Below are 9,931 nucleotides of genomic sequence, written 5' to 3' on the forward strand. Positions count from 1 at the left end.
CTACTTTTATGATGCACCTGTTTTTTTGAGAAGATTTTTTTTTAATGGAAGGACACAAGTGATACACATTTTAGTTTATTCTGCATAAGCAACTAAATGCAGCTGCTGTTTTTTGTGCACTGGAGTTAGGTGAAATGGGGGTGCTTTTAATCCCTCTGTTAACAGGTGTAGACCACTTTACGGTAAGATAAAATTTCGCCTCAATTTATTGTTTCAATGAAAATATTAAAACATCTTAACTGTAATTTTAAAATAGGATTTCATGCCTCTAGGATTTGGGTAAACCCTGGTTATTACCATGAAATTCCCCAGAGGAAGGTGAGCAGGAGAGGAGACCACTTCTGCCGGTGTGAAATGAGATTTTCTATCAACTGTTTGCTGTCCCTTGGATATGTAACTATGCTACCGCTGTATTAGTATATATTTTTATGTTGTTTTGTTTTGTTTTTGAGACAGGGTCTCACTATGTAACCTTGACTTGCCTGGAGCTTACTTTGTAGACCACAGTGGACTTCAGTTCATGGATACACCTGCTTCTGCCTTCCTAGTGGTGGTATCAAAGATGCACCCTGTCACACCTGGCTTGATGTTCTACCACCCCAGCTCACCTGTCACTCTATGTAGACCAAACTATCCTAGAATTCTTTATCTATCCCCCTGCCTTTGCTGCTCGAGTGATCGGATCATGGGTGTAGAGCATCCAGCCTGGACTTTTTCGTTGTTTGTAAAGATTTATTTCATTGCTTGCACAGGCATACACACCCATACATGTGCTAACACTTGGCAAGAGGGTACCCAAGGAGGTTAGAGGAGGACGTCAGATCCCTAGAATAGTTTAGGAGAATCTTCTATGTGTTGCTTTCATTGATTGAATAAAGAAAACTGCCTTGGCCTTTTGATAAGGCAACCCTTAAGTGGGTGGAGTAGACAGAACAGAATGCTGAGAAGGGAAGTGTGGAAGACGCCATGATTCTCTTGCCTGAGACGAACGTAGGTTAGACTCTTGCCAGTAAGCCACAATCACGTGGTGATACACAGATTTAATAGAAATGGGTGAATCAAGATGTGAGAGTTAACCAATAAGAGGCTAGAAATAATGGGCCAGGCAGTGTTTAAATGAATACAGTTTCTGTGTAATTATTTCGGGAATTAAGCTAGCTGGGTGAAGGGACACATCCTGCTGCTCCTCATTTCTACACTCGAACTTGAGTTACAGTAAACTACCGCATGTGGGTGCTGGCCACTGAGCTCAGGCTCTAAAATAGATGTAGGCACTCTTTGTCATTGAGTCATCTCCCTGATTGTCATAACGTTATTTTTTAAAGATCTCTGTGGGCTGGAGGGAGACAGGAGACTGAAGGGGAAAACGAGTCTATAGGAAGAGACACAGGAATGAATCAAGGCAGAGGGGAGCAGAGGAATGGGGAGACAGGAGTCATGACAAGCAAGGCAGCATCTGTTAGAAGTGCTGCTGGGCCGGTAGACAAGCCGCCTATAACATCAAGTCTCCTGCGTTTCTTCTAACATCATTCTTTGTGGTGATACGGTTTCCCCAATGGAATCTCACTGGGCATATCAACCACACTTAAGCTCCATGCCCAGCAATAGGTGACGGACACAAAACAAATCCAGTGGTGTTTGTGTAGACTATTTGTCTCGTATTGCTTTGTTTGAGCATTTTTTGACTTACTCATCTTTTGTTGTGTATTATGGTCTTGTGATTTTATGTTTTATGGATTGTATATGTATGTTTCTTCTTTTATCCCTCTTAATTTTTTTCTTTTGCCTGTTTGTTTTCTAAAGAAAAGGAAGTAAAAAGGGCCACGAAGTTAGGTACGAAGGCGGGAAAGAGCTAGGAGGAGTTAGGGGAGGGAAAATAGTGATAATACTTTTTATGAAAAAGAATTTTCAATAAAAAAATAATGCTTTGCAACCAGGCAGTGGTGGCACACACCTTTAATCCCAGCACTTGGGAGGCAGAGGTGAGCAGATCTCTGTGAGTTCAAGGCCAGCCTGATCTACAGAGCTAGTTTCAGAACAGGCTCCAAAGATACAGAGAAACCCTGTCTCGAAAAACAATAACAATAATAATAATAATAATAATAATGCTTTTCTTTTAGGTAGAAAAAATATATATGTGTGTGTTTACTTAATATATAATGTTTTAGAAAAATGTTTTATGTATAAATACAATAAAAACAAGTATGTATTGTATATTCACATATAGTAATTACGGATTTATAAATGTATGCTATGGTTTGAATGTAAAATGCTCACATCGTCTCATGTATTTTAACACTTGGTCCTCAGTTGGTGGCACTGATTTTGGGAGGTGTGGTAGTTTGAAATAAAATGTCACCCACAGGAAATGGCACTATTAGGTGTGTCCTTGTTGGGGCAGGGATGGCCCCATTGGAGAAAGTGTGTCACTGTGGAGATGGGCTTTGAGGTCTCATCTGTGCTCAAGCCACACCCAGTAAGACAGACAACTTCCTGTAAGAACTCTCCTTCCCCAGCACCATGTCTGTCTGCATGCCGCCTTCCTTCTCTCCATGATGGTAATGGACTAAACCTCTGAACTATAAGTGAGCCACCCCAGCTGAATGTTTTCCTTTATGAGCATTGCCATGGTCATGGTGTCTCTTCACAGCAATAGAATCCCTAACTGAGACAAGAGGTTATAGAAGCTCAGGGAGGTGGGACCTAATTGGGGAAGTGAATCTCTAGGGGGCTGGTTTGAAGATTATACCACAGCCCACATCCTATTCTCTCTCCATTTGCCGTGCCTTCCAACTTTGGTGGGGAAAACACTTGGAATCTGCCTGCCAACACGGAGTCACTCGTCTACTATGAAATCCTCCAAACCCTCCTTTAACCTGCTTCTTGTCATGTATTTGGTTAGGGTGACCAGGAAAATAAGTTATCTATCTATAAAATAAGTATAAAGTTGACATCTTTGTCCTTGGGTCCAAGGGATCAACCAAATATGAATTAAGAGTATTTAGGGAAAATGTATCTTTCCTGACTATGGACCAACTTTTTTTTTGTTGCCTAAAGAACACAACGTAGCAACTATTTCTATACTAATTACACTGTATATAAGGTAATACAAATTGTCACCAGAAATTTTTTCCTGGGGGGGTCTGCATAAATCCTACTTCCTCTCTATTTAAGGTCCCAAGGGAAAACTGAAGTTTGAGTTTACCAGAGTTTCTCCTGGGAACCAGAGATTTTATTGGACTTACAAAAGAATTGGTAAGGGCTTAATGGGAGGAGCATAGGTGGCCGTGACCTTAAAGCAGCCACATTAGAAAGAAAGTAGACACTCAGAGGGGATGATGGCTCCCCCATGGCTTCACAAGTAGAGCCCTCTCAATTTCACCCACCATATACTAGACCCTCCCATAGTCTAGAAGGCCATGTGCATTCTCAGCAGAATTGTATACAACTGGTTAGGAGGGATGACTGGATTCTCAATTAGGGTCAAATGTCCTTCAACATCTCTTTCTTATCTGAGAAAATGTCACCAGTCAGCAAGCCCAGCTGTGTAGATCTTCAAGTGGACACAGATGGAATTATGAAGATGGTGATTATTCTGATAAGAGGATAGGGCTGTACAACACAATTATTCTAAGGTTTATAAGACATAAGAGAATTGCTATATGTTAATACTGAATGATTGTACATAGGCACTTGAGTGTCCTTGGATTTTGTGGTTTGGTATCCATGATATACTGGAGTGTCCTGAAATCAATCCTTCATGGATAAAAAAGGACACACACACACACACACACACACACACACACACACACAAATAATCCAGCATGTACACAAAGAATGTTATACACACAGATAACATGCAAGTACACATATACTCTAGCATTTACACACACACACACACTAAAACTAACGTGCTCACAGGCACAGATATCCCTAGCATGTATACACACACAGATAGTTTGCAGGCACATACACATACTCTAGCATGTGCACGCGCACACACACACACACATTTTCCTTTCCTATTCTGTCTTTTCAGATGAAGCAGGAAACATTAACTTAAGAGCATCACACTTTCTAAAAAGCACATGTGAGTAGTACTGTCATGCAGCGGGGTGACTGAGAGTAACCATGAATACGGGACATTTCACAAAGATAAAGAAACGGTATCTGGGTGGCATGATATTACTTGAATCTGATGCTGAACCTGATGTACAAACTACACAACATGTTCATATAGGCACCCCATTAATGTGCACAGTTTTATGTTTTTAAGTATACTTAAAAAATGCTTAAAAGCTTCAAATAAAAACATTTCATTCAGTTGATTAATTCTGTGGCCGTGCATGTTTTGAACAACAGATCCAAAGTATAGCATATAGTGAATTTTCACCCAGGAACACTTCAAGGAGGTAAATGGCTTTTGAGAAGTGTCTCCAGAATGAAGCAAGCTCACTTTTTAGAGGAGAAAAAAAAAACCCTCCTTTTTAAATTGTTCTAGCCAAGGCTAATGAGTCCAAAAGCAGCTTCAAGTCTGCATTGCCCTGGATCCTAGAAACTGAATATTGAAATAAAATTTGAAAGCCCTTCCCCTCTGTGCTGTCTGTCTCAGTCTCTGAATCTCCAAGGCATTTGTTTTGTAAAATTCTAAATGGAAACACATTTTGGTTCCATAATTTCAAACAAACCATCCCTTTTTGAACTCTGCAGTCTTGAAGCATTAACACAACAGCATATCGAGTTCAGAAAATTTCGGATAAACCATGTTCAAGATATGTGTGTATATGCATATATATAAAGACATATATGGGCTATATATGTGCTGGAAAAAAGTTTTTCCCACATCTCATCTCATTTTCTCGTAGAAGCACAAGACCCTACGGAAGCCCTGAGTACTGCATGCTCTCACTCCCTATTCCACTTTCTCTTTCCCCTCCCCTAAATTCTGCCACATGCTGGTTGACAGATTCAGACCCTTAGCAAGTCCCTTTGTCAAGGCATGCTTACGGCTCAGGATAAAATCATTTTCACCACATTTGCCGGTCTATGAGGCTCAGTTAATAGCAGGTATTAACACCCTAAATATCTCTGCAAAAATTGGTGCACTTTGCTAAAATCATTCCTCTGAGAACCGTCCTGCCAACCTGATTTTTGGCATGTGTTTCCTTGATATCAGCTCTGAGCTCTTTGTTTCTCCTGAATGAAAGCATTTAAAACAGCAGCATGATGCTACCACATTGCTTTTCAAAGACAATGTAAAATATTGAATTCCATAAAGTCGTCTCCTGTGGTTCCAGTCTGATTTATTCATTTATTAAGGTAAGTGTCTTCTTTTATTTACTTAAGATCACACAAAATAAACTAAGTTCAATGAAAGACCAAAGTAAACAAAATAACTGCCGACGAGCCCGATAATCACATGAGCGAATGAGAAAATCTAGGGTAAATTCTCTTCCCCCATGGACTGAACATTCTATAAGCACATACATGATTTATAATTGTATTATAGTGGTCTACATTTTATGAAACATACAACGGTTGGGGCGAAGGGTGCAAATCTCAAGGAGGTAGAAAAGAAAAGCATGATTTATTCTGCTTCCCTGGCCCTGCTAGCTGCCAGGTGTTTGCCCTTTGATCCAACTCACTGGCAATGATTTTCTGAAGTGGTTTCCGACAATGTCTGACATCATTTATAGCGCTCTTGAACAATCTTGTAATGTGTTAAACTACACCAAATTAAGTGAGTTGGTGGCCCAAGGAAAGAGTCCAGTGGGCCCTGGGGTGTCGTGAGGGTTTTGTTACTTGCCGCCTGTTGTATTTATGGCTCAGAGGGAAAAAAAAAATGAAATGTTTAGATTTTCTAAGACCTCAAGTGGTGGATTTGGTGGAAAGTCGCACCAAAGCTGGCATGAGGAGGGATGGATTCCACATTCCTGGGCACGTGGACATTTCCACATTATTCCTGTAAAGTAACCCATGTCTTAAAAATAAAAAAGTCACTCAATCCTGTATTTATTTGTTCCACCTCTCACCGAATATCTATGACTCTCTATAACAGATGGCTAAATGTGTCACATGGGAAATAAAGATGAGAGATATCCTAGCCTTGTTCTGGAAGAGTTTATTATACCAAATAGCAGAGATAATATGTTGAAATGAATGGGTTCAAAAGCAAAATAACGTGTTGACTAGAAAATGATATTGTACTTAGTTCAGAGGAAGGCGAGATTCCTTCCAGCTGGGTTGATGGAAAATATATCCAACCGCTCCTCCATCCACTGTCTTGCTGTGGGTGTGTTGTCATTTTCGTTTTTGACTTTGGTTTTTACTGTTTTCTGTTTGACTTCCTTTATAGTCAAAATTTTAGAAAGGAATTTGTGACATTTAATAAGTAAATTACATCTTCAATAAAACTAATGAAGACGTCAGACATATGATAGCAGATAAAATATTACCTTGGGAATTAAGGTGAATCTTGAGAAGAGGGTAGCTATATTTGAGTTTGAGTCACTGGGAAAAAAATTTGGGGTTATATTTGAAAGTGCAAATCTTTGGCTTTATTTATCTATATTTTTTCATATGATATCCAACTTTATATTTTTAAAGAAATCCTTGAGAATTACATAGAATATGTTTTGATTATTTTCACCCATCCCACAAACCCTCCTAGATCTACTACCCTTCCCTATCCACTCAACTATGTTTTTCTTTAATTTTTTTTACCCCATTAAGAGCTAATTTGTGATACCCAACTAGTCTTGGATATGTGATCTTCCACTGGAGTATTGTCTATTTATTAGGAAATACAGTCTTAAAGAAAATTAACCCCCCATCTCCCAGCAGCTGACAATTGACAATATCTCCTTGGCTAGGGCTGAGGCTTCATTCCCATCCCCCCATCCGTGTTATGATTTTTGTCTGGTTTGAGTTTACACGGATCTTGTGCCTCCAGTCACAAATACTGTTGATTCATATGAACAGCTGTTGATTTAGTGTTGGCATACAAAGATTCCACAGTAGCCCGGAATGGAGTATAACAAAGGTATATTTATCTGGGGATAAACTAACAGAAAGAGCAACAATCTGCAGTCCTCTGTATGTACTGGGAACTGGAACTGAATCCAACAGCCAAGAAGCCCATGAAAGCTTTTCGTCTGCATCTATAGTAAATGAGACCACACCCAAAGTAGGCTGGTACTTATAGGCTATTGGCTGAAGGAGTTGCCACAGCACCTCCCCCTTTTGTCTAAATAAGAGAGTTCTAAATCTAATTACAAAACTGTATACAATAAGAACAAATATCAAATATTGTCCAGGGAAAAGAAGAGGCAAAAACATACATAAAAATTAGGATTACAACCAGCATTAACAACATCAAGCAAGAAGCATATACTAAATGTTTTAATATTATCCTATCCTAAGGGGCCTAAATCTTATATTAAAAATGGCTTGGCTAGCTCATGAGAGGAAAGTAACTATGACTATCTAGTCTTCAACTCCATCAAAGACCTGAGAAGGGAGAAATAATATTACTTGAATAAACAGGAAGTGCAATCAAACAACTTCCAAAAAGGTACAAGAAATGACAGAGAAAACTAACTACTTGGGCAATCACCCGAAGTCTCATTTGCAACATTGAGGCTTTGTGGGAACCTAGGCTGTTTGGGTGCGCACCTTCCTAGACCTGGATGGAGGGGGGAGGACCTTGGACTTCCCACAGGGCAGGGAACCCTGACTGCTCTTCGGGCTGGAGAGAGAAGGGGGGAGCAGGGGAGGGGGAGGGAAATGGGAGGCGGAGGCAGGGAGGAGGCAGAAATTTTTAATAAAAAATAAAATAAAATAAAAAGAAATGATGGCTTCTGTGGGTGAGTTCAATAAGAAGTGATAATGTTTGAGGTAAAATTTTTCTCAAGCAGAGGTTGGGACTTGAAATGAGAATGAAAGAGAGGAACCAATGATGATTCTTATGGCTTTCAGTTTGAAGATTGGGGTGGATTTAAGCACATTGATCAATAGTGGGAAGATCTGGAGGAATAAGTTTGGAAATGATGTAAGAATTCTAATTTGAATATCATATAATATAACATGTTACAAGTTATATCATAACAAGTTACATAAGCTTCATTGTTTAAAATAATAAATTAAAAGAATAGATATCTACATTGGTTCTGGAGGCCAGACATCAGAATTAAGGTGCCAATATGAGCAAACACACTCTTGACTCTTGTTGGGCCTCAATTTTTTACTAGTGTAGAGGCATGGGGAAAATGAAGACACAATTCACACAACGGTGTCGGGAGGGAGTTTCAGGCATTATTCAGATCCCCAAATCACCCATGTTTATTTTTCAAACAGTTTTTATATCAGTTGTAAACTTTCAAGGGAAAGGGGGGCTGAAAAAGAACATTGGATTTGCCAGGATAGCTAGGACTGTTGGAGGACCAAACCAAGGAGCCAATTCCTGTGGCCATGTATCCATTGCCTTCCATACTTATACAGAAAGGTGTCCTGTGCCCAGGGTCCTTGGTGGCTTCAGGAGAGGAACAGCTCAACAGAGAAAGATAATGAATACTTAGGAAAAAAAGAGAATAATGAGGCAGCAAAGACAGAGGAATCAGAAGAGGGCAGGTTTACCCTAGACAGGAAGGCATCCTCTTTTGCAACCTAAGAAAGCCTAGGGGAATTTGAAGGTTCCCTGGCAGCAATTGAGGAGATTGCTGCCTTCATCTTTGTATTTCCATAGTCACACAGAGGATTCATGAGTGTAGGCAGATGAATCACTCCACAAGCAGCAGGTCTTGTCAAGGTCACCATGACCTTCATCATTACTAATGGTCAACTCTCAGCTTTCCTCTTACTCATTAATAATAGCATTGGACACTGTTGATCCGTCATTGTTCTCCAAAATACTCTTTTCTAACTATATTAGTATCATATATACCTAATGTAGCTAGAAAATTTTATGTATGTATATATACATATATACAATGTATATATATGTATGTATGTCTCTATATAATAATGTTCTTTCAAATTATCTGAGTCCTATTTCTTTTTTTTTCCAGTTCCAAAGTCTTTATTGTTTTAGAAAAGATGATCCATTCTGTGGAATGAAGAGTTGTGCCCAGGGATCCATCAGTAAAGCTGAGAACTATCATCTCTACTCATATACCCAGTCATGAGCACAAGACTTATAGTCAACCAGTTCTTCAGGCTTAAACCATAGACTGATCTCCTTCTCTGCACTTTGCACTGAATCACTGCCATGAATGATGTTCCTGCCAACTTGAATGCAAAAATCCCCTCGAATGGTGCCTGGCTTAGAGTCAGCTGGATTGGTCTCTCCCAGCATCATTCGGCCTGTCTTCACCACATTGAGCCCCTCCCAGACCATGGCCACCACGGGCCCGGAGTTCATGTACTTCACCAGCCCTGGGAAGAAAGGACGGTCTTTCAGGTCAATGTAGTGCTGCTTCAGGTGTTCCTCAGAAGCCCGAAGGAACTTCATGGCCCCCAGGCGGAACCCCTTCTGCTCGAAGCGCTTGATGATCTCGCCCACCAAGCCGCGCTGCACGCCATCTGGTTTGATGGCAATGAAGGTACGCTCGAGGTTGGCCATGGTCCGAAAGTTAGTTGGCTGGACGGCCAGTGTGGGCGATGAGCTGAGCGATGGGAAGAAAGAGCAGAGGGACCACCAGGCGGGCGCGGGGTCTGAGTCCTATTTCTTATTTCAGCCACTGCTATGGAAAAGAACTCACATGAAGACTTGCCAACTTTGGGCTTCGTACAAGTTGACCATGACTTGCTTTTCTTGATTCCTGTTCTGGGGCATGATGGAACTAGATAGTAGCAGAAACTATGTCACAGCAACCAATATAGATTCCAGAAATGCCGGGGAGTTTACATTTCTTGGAGCAATCTTTTGTTGTCC

At 40.4% G+C, this 9,931-nt stretch overlaps 1 pseudogene; it reads right to left on the reverse strand.

Moving 5' to 3' along the window:
* Positions 1-9,048: 9,048 nt before the first annotated feature.
* LOC142851232 (nucleoside diphosphate kinase B pseudogene) lies at positions 9,049-9,705 on the reverse strand (annotated as a pseudogene).
* Between the last annotated feature and the right edge of the window lie 226 nt (positions 9,706-9,931).

Source organism: Microtus pennsylvanicus, chromosome 5, assembly GCF_037038515.1.
Source record: "Microtus pennsylvanicus isolate mMicPen1 chromosome 5, mMicPen1.hap1, whole genome shotgun sequence".
Lineage (NCBI taxonomy): Eukaryota > Metazoa > Chordata > Mammalia > Rodentia > Cricetidae > Microtus > Microtus pennsylvanicus.